Source organism: Nannospalax galili, unplaced genomic scaffold, assembly GCF_000622305.1.
Source record: "Nannospalax galili isolate Female #2095 unplaced genomic scaffold, S.galili_v1.0 scaffold898, whole genome shotgun sequence".
NCBI lineage: Eukaryota > Metazoa > Chordata > Mammalia > Rodentia > Spalacidae > Nannospalax > Nannospalax galili.
This window is the reverse complement of record NW_008342399.1, coordinates 2214431-2227800: the sequence shown is the minus strand read 5'-3', so window position 1 is coordinate 2227800 and position 13370 is coordinate 2214431. Positions and strand designations below refer to the sequence as shown.

General features: G+C 44.4%; 1 protein-coding gene across 2 annotated transcripts in view; it reads right to left on the bottom strand.

Annotated features, from left to right (window-relative positions):
- Positions 1 to 13370, bottom strand: part of Znf366 (zinc finger protein 366) — a 390083-nt gene that overhangs the window by 59815 nt on the left and 316898 nt on the right. Inside the window, exon 1 of one of the 2 annotated variants that reach the window (XM_008838473.2) lies at positions 3399 to 3516. The exons of the other annotated variant lie outside the window; for it this stretch is intronic. The gene's annotated coding sequence lies outside the window, so the exon portion shown is untranslated. Of the gene's footprint in view, positions 1 to 3398; positions 3517 to 13370 lie in introns of those variants that run through there. 2 annotated transcript variants of the gene reach the window in all.

Below are 13370 nucleotides of genomic sequence, written 5' to 3'. Positions count from 1 at the left end.
CACACACACACACACACACACACGCACACACACACACACACACACACAGTGGTGACATGGGTCACACTGACGATTCGTAAGAGTGAGTGGCTTGCTGTTGGAATGTTGAGGAAAGGGGGTTCCACTTTGGGTGAGGGGAGCATATGTACCATTTACTGCTATTCTCTCTGGTTGAGTCATGATATAACTATGGTCGTCCTCAGAATAAGTGTCCCTAGCCCTCCACTCCAGAGAAAAGGTCAGCAACAGTGCAGAGCCTGAGCTTTGGGAAGTGGGTGAAAGGGAGGATGAGTGTCTGCAGTATCATTCAGTTCTCTCCCCACATTCATCTGAGTGGAGAACTTTGGTCCCAGAGGAAACTTTTCCCTGCTGTGAATTCTGTTGAATGCAGCTGCCATTCAGTGTGGCTAAGGCCAGCATTTCTGTCATAAACAGGGATGAAGTCACCACGTCCAGCAAGACCAGCTTTTATTTGATATGAATTCAAACCTCAGAATATCTTTACTCAATGTGTGCCCAACTTGAAGGTTATATGGAACAATTTTTTATACCAATCCTTGGTATAGTACTGAGCAAAGATAATTACACCCAATTATCAGAGATTTAGCCTATTTTCTGGATTTTTCAAAACATGGCCCACTTTTGTAAATACATGATCTGAAAAAAAACCACATCTGACATTGACTCCCACAACTTCCCAAGCATTGTGCTAACTACTTCAAATTAATAATTTTGCTTAATCCTCAGAATAACAGTGCTATGCTAATGCAGTTTTACATTTGGGGACATAGACTTAAGTTAAAGACCTGACCTGAAGACCACAATAAGGGACACATCTGGAATTCAAGCTCAATTTGTACGCAAGCCCTGCACTCTTCAGACTCTGCTTGCCCTCATCTGAGTCATCTACTCACACCCAGCCCTGCGGGACACATACATACCCCATTGTGGTCTAAACTATATTTAATTGGGGATGGGGTGTAGGTCAGTGGAAGAATGTATTTAGCAAGCACAATGCTCTAGGTTCAATCCCCAGTGCCCCCCCAATCATATATGACACATTGGTAATTTAATTATCAGGACATACAGTTATGGCAAAAATTAATGAAATCTTAATAAAAGTTCTGGATTATTCTAAACTAGAATTCCTCTAATGATAATAAAAAAATGAGCCTGTGGGGCTAGAGAGATAGCTCAGCGGTTAAGAGCACTGACTGCTCTTACAGAGGATCTGGGTTCAATTCCCTGCACCCATATGGTAGCTAACAACCCTCCATAATTTCAGTTCCAGGGGAATCTGACGCCCTCTTCTGACCTCCGCAGGCACTGCATGACACAGGTACACTTACACACATGCCTGCAATATACTCATACACACATAAAATAAAAACAATAAATAAAAAAAAATGAGCCTGTAATGACCCTAAATAGAACCACAATGGAATTTTCCACAAATGCCAAGTCATTCTTTGGAGCTGAGTAAAGATGACTGAGTAGCAGTGACCCAGACTTATGTCACTGAGGGATTTTTTTTTCCTTCAGGTATCTATCTAACCAGCCCTCCTCTACACCCCCATACAGTATCTAACATATAGCCTGGCAATGACTTCACAATGTAAATGAAAATATTGATTTTTTTTCCTTTAAAGAAAAAGCATATATCCCCAGCTCCTTCATCTTAGTCATACTGGAGATACACATTAGACATGGACTTCTACTTTTGCCTGACTCGTCCCTAATCACCATGGCTCTGTTGCCATTTGTCTCCTGTTATGTGGCACTTGATGCTTATTCTCAACAAGCAAAGTTGGAGAGAGCTGTGTGCTGTTTTAATTGGATACATTAACATTATCAGGAGAAATGAAACTGAAAGGAGCCATGCTGGGTCGCAGCCCTGGGGTCCAACTGCTGAGAAATGGTACAAAATACCCAAGATGATCAGTCCTGGCTGCCTCTGACCTGAAGATGTGTGAGGATGGGGTGGCTGGGGTAGGAGGAGGGGGGAGGTCAGAGTCACTTGGAACTGCTACTACAATCAGTTTACATCCCAAGGCGGACAACCACGAATCACACCTCTCACATTGCCTATTCTATGAGAATTCTAAGGAAAGTCTTTTCCTAAAGAAGAAGAAAAAAGAGATCTGATTAATGGAACAAACCCAACATTAATGACCAGTCCTATCATATTTCCTCATCTTCTTTAAGGTGATGGCTCAATTTCAAATAAAGATTAATTACTTGATTGTGATGAAAATGTAATCTGGCCAAATTAACTTAAAAATGAAAGTCCAGCTACTTTTATTACACTCTTCATATCAGAGGATTTCAAGCAGTCTATAGCATGGCAATGAATATTTTCAGAAGCGTACATGGCCATTTCCTTCTACCCATTCCGTTACCTCTCTAAATCAAGTCATTAATGCTAGTAGCCACGCTCCGGTCTTGGCCTGACCTTGCTGACCTATTTTTGACAACATGATCCTGGCTCCCTCATAGATTGCTATAATGAGTTCTTGGTAATATTATCCTCTCTGACAAATGCGATGGAAGCAAGTTAGGCTTTTAAACACTAGTGGCATGTGGAAGCTTGACTAGCTGTGTTCTATTTGACTCTTGGAAAAGCAGGCGCTGAGTGACTGTTTTTCAATTGCATCCGTGGCTTAGTTTTTCTTCCCTCCTGACACAAGCAATCAATCTTAATCCTCCCATGCCTGTCGCATGCTGCTTCCCCAAACTAAAGCTATATGACCCCAAATCTCTGCCTTCTTTCTTTTGTGTGGCACATGACGCCGCCCATTGACAGTGGACAGTACATTTACATCTAACCCACATGTTTCACCTGAGTCCATAAGCCCCCCACACGCAGCACTATTTCAAAGTGACATCCCCCCTTTTTTCTCCCACTTCAGTGACACAGAGTCACAGTCACACATGAACAGTCCTCTTTGGGGAAGTGGAGTACTGAATGGAAAGAAAATAGCAAGAGAAGGGTATCTCAAGCTAGACAATTTGTGACAAAACCCAGAGCAAACTGCAGCTCTTAACAGCCACCCTCAGAGGGTTCCCAGGATGCGGCACTGGGGAGTGATTCCTCCAGGAACACACCACGCGTTCCAATGCCTCTTGGTTAACCCAGCCACATTGCCTGTGCCAAGAAATTCAGATTTAACACAGTGTCCTCAGCCCCAATGCGATTTCCAGCTCTGCCAGTCTCAGCTCTGCAAAGCATTCATAGTCTCTTTTGAAAAGAAGTATGAGCTTACAGTCTGGGCCATCCATCAGTAACACCTTTTGATTAAAGATTATACCAGTGAGGTGGTTTCTGCGGAAGATGCCCGGGTCAGCCTCCATCACCAGGACATTGAAACGAAGGTAGAAAGGATTACGTGGTCACTTACCAGCTCCTGAGGGCTGAGTGGCTGCAGCAGCCCCACCGCTTTACCTGGTCTCTGGCTCTCTCTGTCTTTCCCTCTCTCTCTCTCCCCCTCTTTCTCTTGTGTACAGATTGCAGGGAACTTAAAGAACTCGCAGGGACAGTGTTTCAAATGACTTAAGAAGGAGAACAGGAACAATACTTCGTTCTCTTTTTCTCAGATGAGTACCTTCGGGAAGAAGGAAGGAAGGGAGGGGAGAGGGAGGAAGTCAACAACCCTTTGCTTTCCTGAAAAAAAATAAGGAAACAGAAGATAGACATCTCATTTTCTCTTAAACAAAATGTTGGAACTCAGGAGGCAGAGGTCGGCTGATACCTGTGAGCTCAAGTCCAGTCTGGTCTACATAGTGAGTCCCCAGTACCACTGGGACTGCATAAGGGGAAAAAAAAAAAAAAAAAAAAAAATCTTTGAAAAAAAAAGGAATTCCTCAAATATGCTCTCTGCCCTGGGAGTTTTCAAGAGATGAAAACGCCTGAGCGGCCCTGTCCTGTCCAAACAAATGGTGTTCCAGAAAGAACTGACACAGCCCAAAGGGAACAAATCATGTCATGTTGACTCCAAGCACGGGAAAGTTAGTAGGTGTGCTGTGCTAACTGAGGTGAGCCTGCAGGCTGGGACAAGGGGCATGGTGGCTGGCCACCCAGGCCTCTGGCTGTTCCTAGCTGCTTTGAGACACCATCACTGCAATTCCTCAACTAACTCTAGATTCTTAGAGTTCTTTGTGAGCAAACAGCAGGTTTATGCACTGCTCACTGAGCTCCATGCAGTGGATCAAGTCTAGCTTCCATCTTTGCTGATGAACGAAAAAGGAAAAGAGGCCACACAGCGCCATGCTGCTGGCCATGGTTAATTCAGGTCTGCTGTTTACACTTCTGTCCTTTACATTCCTGACATTTCTTGGATGCAGTTGCCTCTGGAAAACTGGAAGGCGGGTTCTAATTTGTTTTCAAAAATTTTGAAAGAGGATGGGAAGGCTGAGGAACAGAGAAAATGGAGCAAGCATCCTTTACTTGGGAGGGACTAGAGCTGGGGAGCAGGGATAAGCTCTGTGAGGGATGCTTGCATTTACTGAGTGAGCTGGAGTTAAATCCTATTAGCACTGTGAGTCTCATGCCCTCCATTCATCTGGTTAACACCATTGCAACCACAAACAGGAACCAGCAGTTACATGGTCTTTTGTGGCGGTGCAAGAAAAACCAGCCTTAAGGTGCTTCCTCATTTTACTTGATAGTGGAAAAAATGGGGTAGAGGGTTATACCTGATGGATTACAAGGGGCAACTGAGTTCAAGGAAAGGGTGATTCCAGTTCAGGGTCCATGAGAGATTTTTAGGAACTATGCTTACTAACACTGAGTGTTCATTTCACATTTTCTATCAATATCTCTGCTTGTCTGTCTGTGCTTACCTGTCTACATGTCTATCTGAATGTGTGCAAGTATTGAAAGAGGGCATATAATATGGACAGTCAGAAGGTTTATAAGAACCAGGAGGGTCTCATTCTTTGCATTTGCTATGCCACCAATACTGGCACAACCCAGGGATTCCTGCCATGGGTGGGCTACCGTATCCATAGATGAGAGCACCAACAGCCAGCAGAACCAACTCTGAGCTTCATCCACAGTCACACACAGCAGTGCAAACACCCACTCATCTGCCTCTTGAGTCCTCTCCACTGCTCTTGCCCTCCGCCGGCCTTCCTCTACATCCTGCCTCTGCAAGGAGGGGAAGGAAAGGGAAAATACACAGCTAGGAAAGCAAGGGAAGGGCACCAGAGAATGAAGGGGCAAGAGTAGGATCAGAGACTTTCAGGGTGAGGCGGGGAGCCCAGCAGTGGGCAAACCTGGGTGGGATCCCGAGGTCTCAGAGCACACGCAGAAACTTAACCCACAAAGTGAGTCATGGGAGAGAGGAAAGTGGGGAGCCATAGGGAGGGGTGGCCATCCTTTACCACAGAAACAGAGATGGGAACAGACAAGTCCCTGCAGGCATGAAACCTTGCATCACCTGAAGAACCTCTCATACCCCATGGCCCTTCCCACTTGTTATTCTTCTTGTAGCCTCAGGCCAGGCCAAGCTGAACCCCAGGAGTCCAGTCAGAATCCAGAGGATTTCCCTTTCAAGTCTTCAGAATGTGGGGACTGTCACGTTGGTCCCTGTTGTTTGCTCAAAGCCAGCTGACCCTCCCAAGGACAGTCTGGACAGGGCATGCCCATTCAGTGTGCTGGACTTTGATTCCAGACAGCAGCATCCATCAGGCTCTGAGGACACCCATGGGCTGCCCGGGGCTGCTGCATGCACACACCTGGCTGTAGCCTGCCTGCCAGAGCCACAGAAAGGCTTCTTCCTCTTTCCATGCACTGCCAATCACGTGAAAAGTCACCTCTGATTCTTGTCCCATCATCTACTGGGTACCAGAAACTGATATTCCTCAGTCCCTCCCATGAGGCTCCTGGAAGAAGATTTTTAGTCAGCCCCCAGGCCACAGTGAGTTCCTGGGTGCTCTGGATCCTACTGAGAGCAAAGGGAATGGACACTTGTCCTGAACTAACAGGGGACACATGTGCCATATGGATGTGATCTTGGCTCTGACCCCTAGACAAGCCCCACATAGCATGACTGACTGTGGAGATCATTTGAGAAATGGCTGCAGGCCCATGGAACTGGGTTAGTGGGCCAGGAGAAAAACAATGGTGGGAATAGTGGAACCAAAGCAGTGGCCTAGCACCATCAGAACCAGCTTCCTCTCTCCTCAAAATGTGAGCTCAGCTTACCATAGCTTCCAACCTCTAAAGCACCCCAACGTGGACATCTCCAACTATGATAGCAAAAACTTTGTGGCCATCTGTTTACCCTAGGACTATATGGTCCCAGATTGTAGGGGTGGGGGGCCAGGGTGGAGGTAGGATTGAAATAGAACATACATTCAAAAATGTGCACCAAAAATTCACGTATAGGCCAGTGAACCTCAAAATACAGAGGTCTGAGTGATTCGCCTTCAGAGTAAGAAGCAGGGCCTTTGTACCCTTTCTACCACATCTTCTCAGGGGACATGTATTGGTTTCTAACATCTGCACAGGTGCATGTTACCTGCTTTTGAAGTTGCATAAAACATGGGCCTGGTTTTTCTTCTTTGCTTGGGGTTACTCAGCCTTGCTGAGGATTTCTCCCCAGTGTTGAGTGTGGTTATGGTTCTTGTACTCTCATTGCTGGGTGATACTTCATGCTGGGAATACACTACAATGTATACGTCTGCTGTACTGAAGATGGGCTTTTGAGTCATTTCTAATTTTGGGTATTACATGTGTTCCCACCAGATGTTTTCTTAAAGGTCAGAGACAGGACTCATTCTTCTCTGGGAAGAGGGTCCCTTCTAGTGACTCATCACTGTTTTGTTTGGTTTCCTTTGGCATCCACTTCCTCCCATATGAGATGAACGGCATCAGGGTTTCTTTTTAAATTCTTATGAATTCGGTGTGAGGACCTGGAGATGCCTTGGGGATACTGGCAGAGTGCCCAAGAAGCTTGGACCAGATATCAGGGTGCTGTTCTCCCTTCCTGAAGGAACCTGGAGAAGACAGCTCCTGCTCTCCAGCTTCACTGAGTGGAGTCCATCTCCCCTCAGGATTCTGTGGACAGCATGTCTCACTTGCTCTCTGGGCTCCACGTGGACATGCAGAGTTCCATTATATTAATGTGCAGGAGGGATGGTCGAGTCCCCAGTCTAAAACTGCCTTTGAATTTCCTTTGTTGCTTCGATTTATTGTCTTTGTCTTGCCAAGTCCCAATGTTTTCTAAATCCCAACTCTTAAAACCATGAGAACATTCATTTCTTTCTTTCTTTTAAATTTTTCTTTTAGCCTGAAAAGCTGATATGAAGAAGTCATTCGAATAAGTTATTGAGAAAAAAAATCTATTATATGCATCCAGTTTCCTCATTGGACAAACAGGGATTACATATGCTTTCATATGCTCATTGTGTGTCAGGAACTGTTTATTTTCACATGCCATGACTTACCTGAGGGGCACAACAGCCCTGGTAAGTAGGCCCTGCCACCATCCACCATGGACATGTTGTATTAGCTCTCTAGCATCACATGATCAGTAAGACTTCAAACCTCAAGAATTCTGGCCCAGAGCCCTAATTTTTAACCATGAAACCTTCTTACCTTGCCCTATAAATAAACAATGCCTGCCACATAGTAAAACTCCAGTGAATGGTCCCTAAAATTGGAGAACACTATGTTTTATTATGTGAAAGTAAAAATAACATAGCCCAGAGGCTCAGTAGGCAATCATTTAGTGAGTATGTCTATATACCAGGAGGCCCCATGCTGTGCATGGTTAATGTGCTTCTGGATTTTGTTTGCCTGGAGAAGACAGATACATTAAACAAATTAAACCATGTTTGAATACCTAAATAGTTATCATTGCTCAGATGAGAGCAACTTTTCCAGAGAAAAGTGCGTGTCAGCTGAGGCCCAAACAACAAGCATGAGCCAAAAGAAGATGGTGAGGGGCAGTTCTTGCAAGGGACAGCCTGGTAGGTCTGAGGTGAGGGGCAGCTCTTACAAGGGACTGCCTGGTAGGTCTGAGGTGAGGGGCAGCTCTTGCAAGGGACAACCTGGTAGGTCTGAGTTCAGATTCTGGACCTGGTCACAAGAAGAATGAAAAACCATGAAAACTTCTACACAAAGGATGGAATGACCTCATTTGCATTTCAGAAAATCTAGCTTGGTCGCTATACAGAGATAGATTGTAGAAAGCCAACAGTGGCTATAGATGAGCAATTCAGAAGTACGGGCTATATCTGATGGTGCCAGTGAGGACTGTCAGAGACCCAGGTAAGCATGATGATGCCTCAATATAGAATGACCAGTGATATCTTGAGGGACATGTTGATATGTCATATGACAAGAGAATGAATATAAGCAATGTGTAGTATAAAAGTAACTAGTTTATAAAAGATCCATACCGTCAAACACTAACATCTTCCTGCATGCTTCTAATTCCACACCCATTTTCAAGGCTGAGTACTCACCTGCATTTATTCTGCTCCAACCTCCTGTCTACTTGTCTTGCCATCACTGTCCCAACATATATCCTTATGCCTAAACTTATCAATACCCATCCAACAGAGTTGGACACATCTAGTGCTATGACCAGAAAGTTAATGGGCATTCCTAAAGCTTTTTGGAAAATGGCAAGTTTGAGTGACATATTAGAACTTATTGATGGAACAATTCGGGTTGAGGAAAACACACTCTAGTCATTCCACGTTAGAACCAAGGTTAACCTTTTCTAAGGAAACTGCTAAACATGGTAGATTGGTAGTGTTATAACTGGGTGCTAGTGCACTCAGTTATAAGGATCATTTGAGGATATGGGAAAGAACCGACTCAGTTTCTCCTACTACACAGGACATTCCCCTCACCTGTTGTGTCGGGATGTGCAGACCAAGCAAGCAGCAATTCTGCATCAGATACCAGCTGGGTGTTTCTAACTCAGTTCAGTTCTGACACTGTCTACATGAAGAAAGCATCTGATCCCATAAACTGAGTGCTCATCTCATGAGACTGCCTGTGGCTTCAGGTGCCTATTGCACACTGCAGATGCTTTACGTGTGCTTTTAACCAACTGCCTGCAAATTGAGCTTCTTGTGACTCCCTCAGGCTTGAATAATTTGCTAGAGTAGCTCACAGAACTCAGGAAAGCACTAGCTCCTATTTACTAGTACATTTTAAAGGACATTATAAGACTCTGTGAGTACCAGATGGAGGTGGGTAGGTGGAACATGTAGGAATGGCACACTCTCTTCTGGGCACACAACCCTGTGGGAACTGCCACGTATTCAGCTATCTGCAAGCTCTCCAAGCCATGAAAGCTTCATTATATGATCATAATTGACTAGATTATTGGCTTCTGGTAAACAACTGAACCTTCAGGAATTTGGGAGATGGGGCTAAAAGTTTCCACTCTCTCATCACCATCTATCTTTCCAGTCTGCTCAGTAGCATACAAAAGACCCTTATCACTCAAATGATTTCAAGAACTGTAAGATCTATATGAAGGACACTGAAGAAGAAGTATGCGCGCATATGCACGTGCATGCACATACACACACACTTTACTTTTAAGTTATCCTTTAACAACTTCACACATGTATATATTTTGATCATATTCACCCCCCATCACCCTCTCTAATTCCATTCCACTCTCTTCAAGACTTTCTTATTCTCAGCATGTCCCCTTACTACTTTCTTGTCGTGTGTGTGTGTGTGTGTGTGTGTGTGTGTGTGTGTGTTTGTGAGCGAGTGTGTGAGACCCACTGAGTTTAATTGGTATACTTGCATGATCATGAGTGTGAGGTTACTTACTGAATCATGGGCAACTAACCAATGGCTACACCACTGAGGAAAATGACTCCCCCTCCTTCAGCAATTATTAACTGACAATAGCATTTCAGTTATAGGTGGGACCTCATAAGCCCCTCTCCAATCCATGCTGGAATTTTGACTGGCTTGATCTTGTGTAGGTCTTGTTCAGGTAACCACAGACACTCCGAGTTCAGGAGTGCAACGGTCATGCCCTGTCCAGAAGGCAGCATTTCACAGCACCCTCCCCCCATCCTCTGACTTTTCCATTCTTTCCTCACCTCAAAAATAAATTTTACAAAGCTAGACATGGTGGTGCATGCCTTTAATCCCAGCATTTGGGAGGCAGAGGCAGGAGGATCTCTATGAGATTGAGATCAACCTGGTCTATGTAGCAAGTTCCTGGCAAGCTGTGAATACAGGGAGACTCTGTTTCAAAAACAACAAAAATTTCTTAAATAAAATGTTATTTTATAGTATCACATCTAGCTTGAAGTCTTCACCACAAAGGAACATGATGTTTTTACAGGAAAATGCACTCTGAGATTCAGATACCTAGTATGAACAAATACAAACTTGTTCAAGTTGGGGAATGGCCCTATCTGTATTATAAAGTACCTAGGTTTATTATCAGGCAAGAGGGGGTGGTCACATCTCCCATATTGGTGTCTCTAGTTCAATAGAGCCAACCTCACCATCTTCCTTCAGAGTGGTTGTGAAGGCCTGTCTTCTCCTTATAGGCTCTGAGCACCTCAGAGCTTCTGTTTCTGTACCACACAAAAACCAAGAAAAAACTTATTTTGTACCCATTAAATTGGCTGACAGCTCTATCATTATTTTTTATGGACCCCACACCCTTCATTTGATTGTACTAGATAGAGGACTCAGACTGTCCCAAGGAAACAGCACTGAACCTTGGTTCAAGCTGGGCCTCCAAAGCTGACTGGTTTTGCTTATGTCTCTATGCTCTCAATGTCAAAACTTGTCACAGAAACATCCATTCAGTCTTCCAAGACCTAGTACCGACTTCCCAGATTTCCCACAGAGAAAGACCCAAAGTTAACAGTACTCTAAGAAAACTCATAGCATGTTTATTTTCCTACTGCATCTCATTTTTCAACCTGAGACTCATCTCACGCGAGGGTCAGGATCCTTTCTTCTTCAGCCCCATCACCCAGCCTCATTAGCTGTAGACCATATTTGAACATAAATGCAAATACTTAAATGAGCCAAGCAGCTGACACAAACGTGTTAAGTGTTCATGTGTAATACAAGAGGGTGTGCTAGGAAGCAGGGTGAATTGAAGAGTCACAAACCAACCACATGAGAACATAGGCCAAGTATGACAAGGTCTTGTTTTTTTATGTGGCATCCCTCAATTTTAAAGTGGTAGAGCTGCAAACAGACTGGTTCCGAAAAATACTAAGGCACTATTATTAATTTTGCTGGGTGTAATAATGATATGGTGGGTTTGATTTACAAATATTTAGTAAAGTATTAACACATAAAGTGCTATTATTATGTCTGTGATGTGTTGTAAAAATCTCTAAGAAAAAATAAATCCTGTATGTAAAGGAAATTTAATGTAATTATCTTAAAATAGGCCCACAAATTCTTTGATATTACTTTATTTGTGCAAAAGCTTCCAATTTCCCATCATTTCCCTGGAGATAGGACTCAATGATTTGCTCTTAAGGAAAAAGAATGAGGCAAAGGAGACAGGGAGGAACGTGGGGAAAGGCCATTAAAGGCACCGAGGCTTCATCCTCATCACCCTTCCTTTGCTTGCTCTAGGGAATGAGCTACTTGTCATGAGACCCAGGAAGTCTATGGAGAGTACCACATCTCCATGGACGCCTCTCGCTAGCAGCTTTGTGAGAGCACCATCTTGGCCATGGGTCATGCTGTACTGGCCAAGGGAGGGCGAGTTTACAGTCACATAGTTTTCAAATGCCTGATCATATATGGGACGTATAAGGGATTCAGTATTGACCCTTGGTAGACTACAGTTTACCATCATCATCATCATCATCATCATCATCATCATCATCATCCTGTGTCTCTCTTCATTTCTCTCCTGCATCGGTCCTGAATCTGTCTGGAGGTGATGTTGTCTTAGGCAAGTTCGCTTTAGATGTCTTTTCTGGGTAAGTTGCATGGGTCAGAAATTCAGCAGTTAGTTTGCTTTATGTAGTGATAAAATCCACACTTAGCATCCTAAGTGCTTGATGTGTATAAGAAAATGCCCAGAAAGCTAGATCTTAGAAAGCTATCATTTTTTAAATGGGGGAAAAATAATCAGCAGAGCCATTTGACCAAACGCTCAACTTACTTAAAAATGAGGACAAACAACAAAATGCAAGTATCATGGGAATCAAATGTTGGTGGCTCTCAGTTGTGTATCTCATGCCTGGAAGTTACCTGTGTGTGGAAGCTGCTTCTTAGCCACTGACTGAATAAATTGACTGCATGATTGACTGAATAAAAAATGTGACCAGGAAAAAGAGACTCAGTGAAGTTCTGTCCTTTGGGCACTCACCCTGACCTTCCTCTCTCTCTACCTCACTCTTGAGATGTCACTATCACTGAGTCACCTATACAGCAGGCTGAGCCAAAGAATGGGAAGCACTAGACTAGACATGTTCAGATCTGCCTTCCACCCCTGTCTTTCCAAGTCCTGGCCACAAGGCCCTGGCAGAAGTCTTCACTATTCATTAGTATTTCTTTTTCTTCCAGCCTTTATATCACAGGTTTCAAAAACTCTGGCCCAGGCTTCCTCTTCTTTTAATACTCACTCTGAAGGAGACAAGTCACCACTTGTGCGGGGCTTTGAAGCTAACAAACCGGAGCCCTCAGCCATGTGACCAGAGGTGCACAGCTTGGCAGGTGACCCGCTATGACTGATGTTCAAAGCAGTTGTCAGTGAATGGAAGGCGGCCTGCACAAAGGAGCCAGCCAAAAATAACGAGAGAGGTGAAGAGAGAAACAAGAAGAAGAAAGTCACAGCAGGCCAGACTCTGGGGTCACTGTGCTTCCTCTGGTCTAACCTCCTCCCTCTCTTCCTCCACCCAGTCCTCAAACGACCCCCTCCTGCCTCCTCTGAAAGAAAAGTTAAAAGCTTTCTTTTGGGAACAGAGTGGATTGCTCAGACTTCTGCTGTTTACCTTTGGTAGGACAGCCATTGGTGGTGAGTTCAAACACAGGAAAAGACCTCTGGTTACAGGAAGAGCTGCAGACGGACTGGGAGACTGGCCTTAGTGCTGCTGAGGCGCAAGATTCCAAGGTGCTGTTCACCCCTGGGATCTGACACTAGGCCCTTGTCCTGACATCAGACACCCAGCCGTCAGCTATTTCTTGGACTATTTCCTTCCCCTTGGGATTTTGCTAAAATCATGCTGGTAAGAGCTGGAGGGATGGGATGGGAGTGATGATAAAAAGAGCAAAAGAACCTGGCATTACAAAAAACACCACTACCTTTTCCCACTTTTCCCAGTCGTGTGTGTGTGTGTGTGTGTGTGTGTGTGTGTGTGTGTGAGAGAGAGAGAGAGAGAGAGAGAGGGGGGGA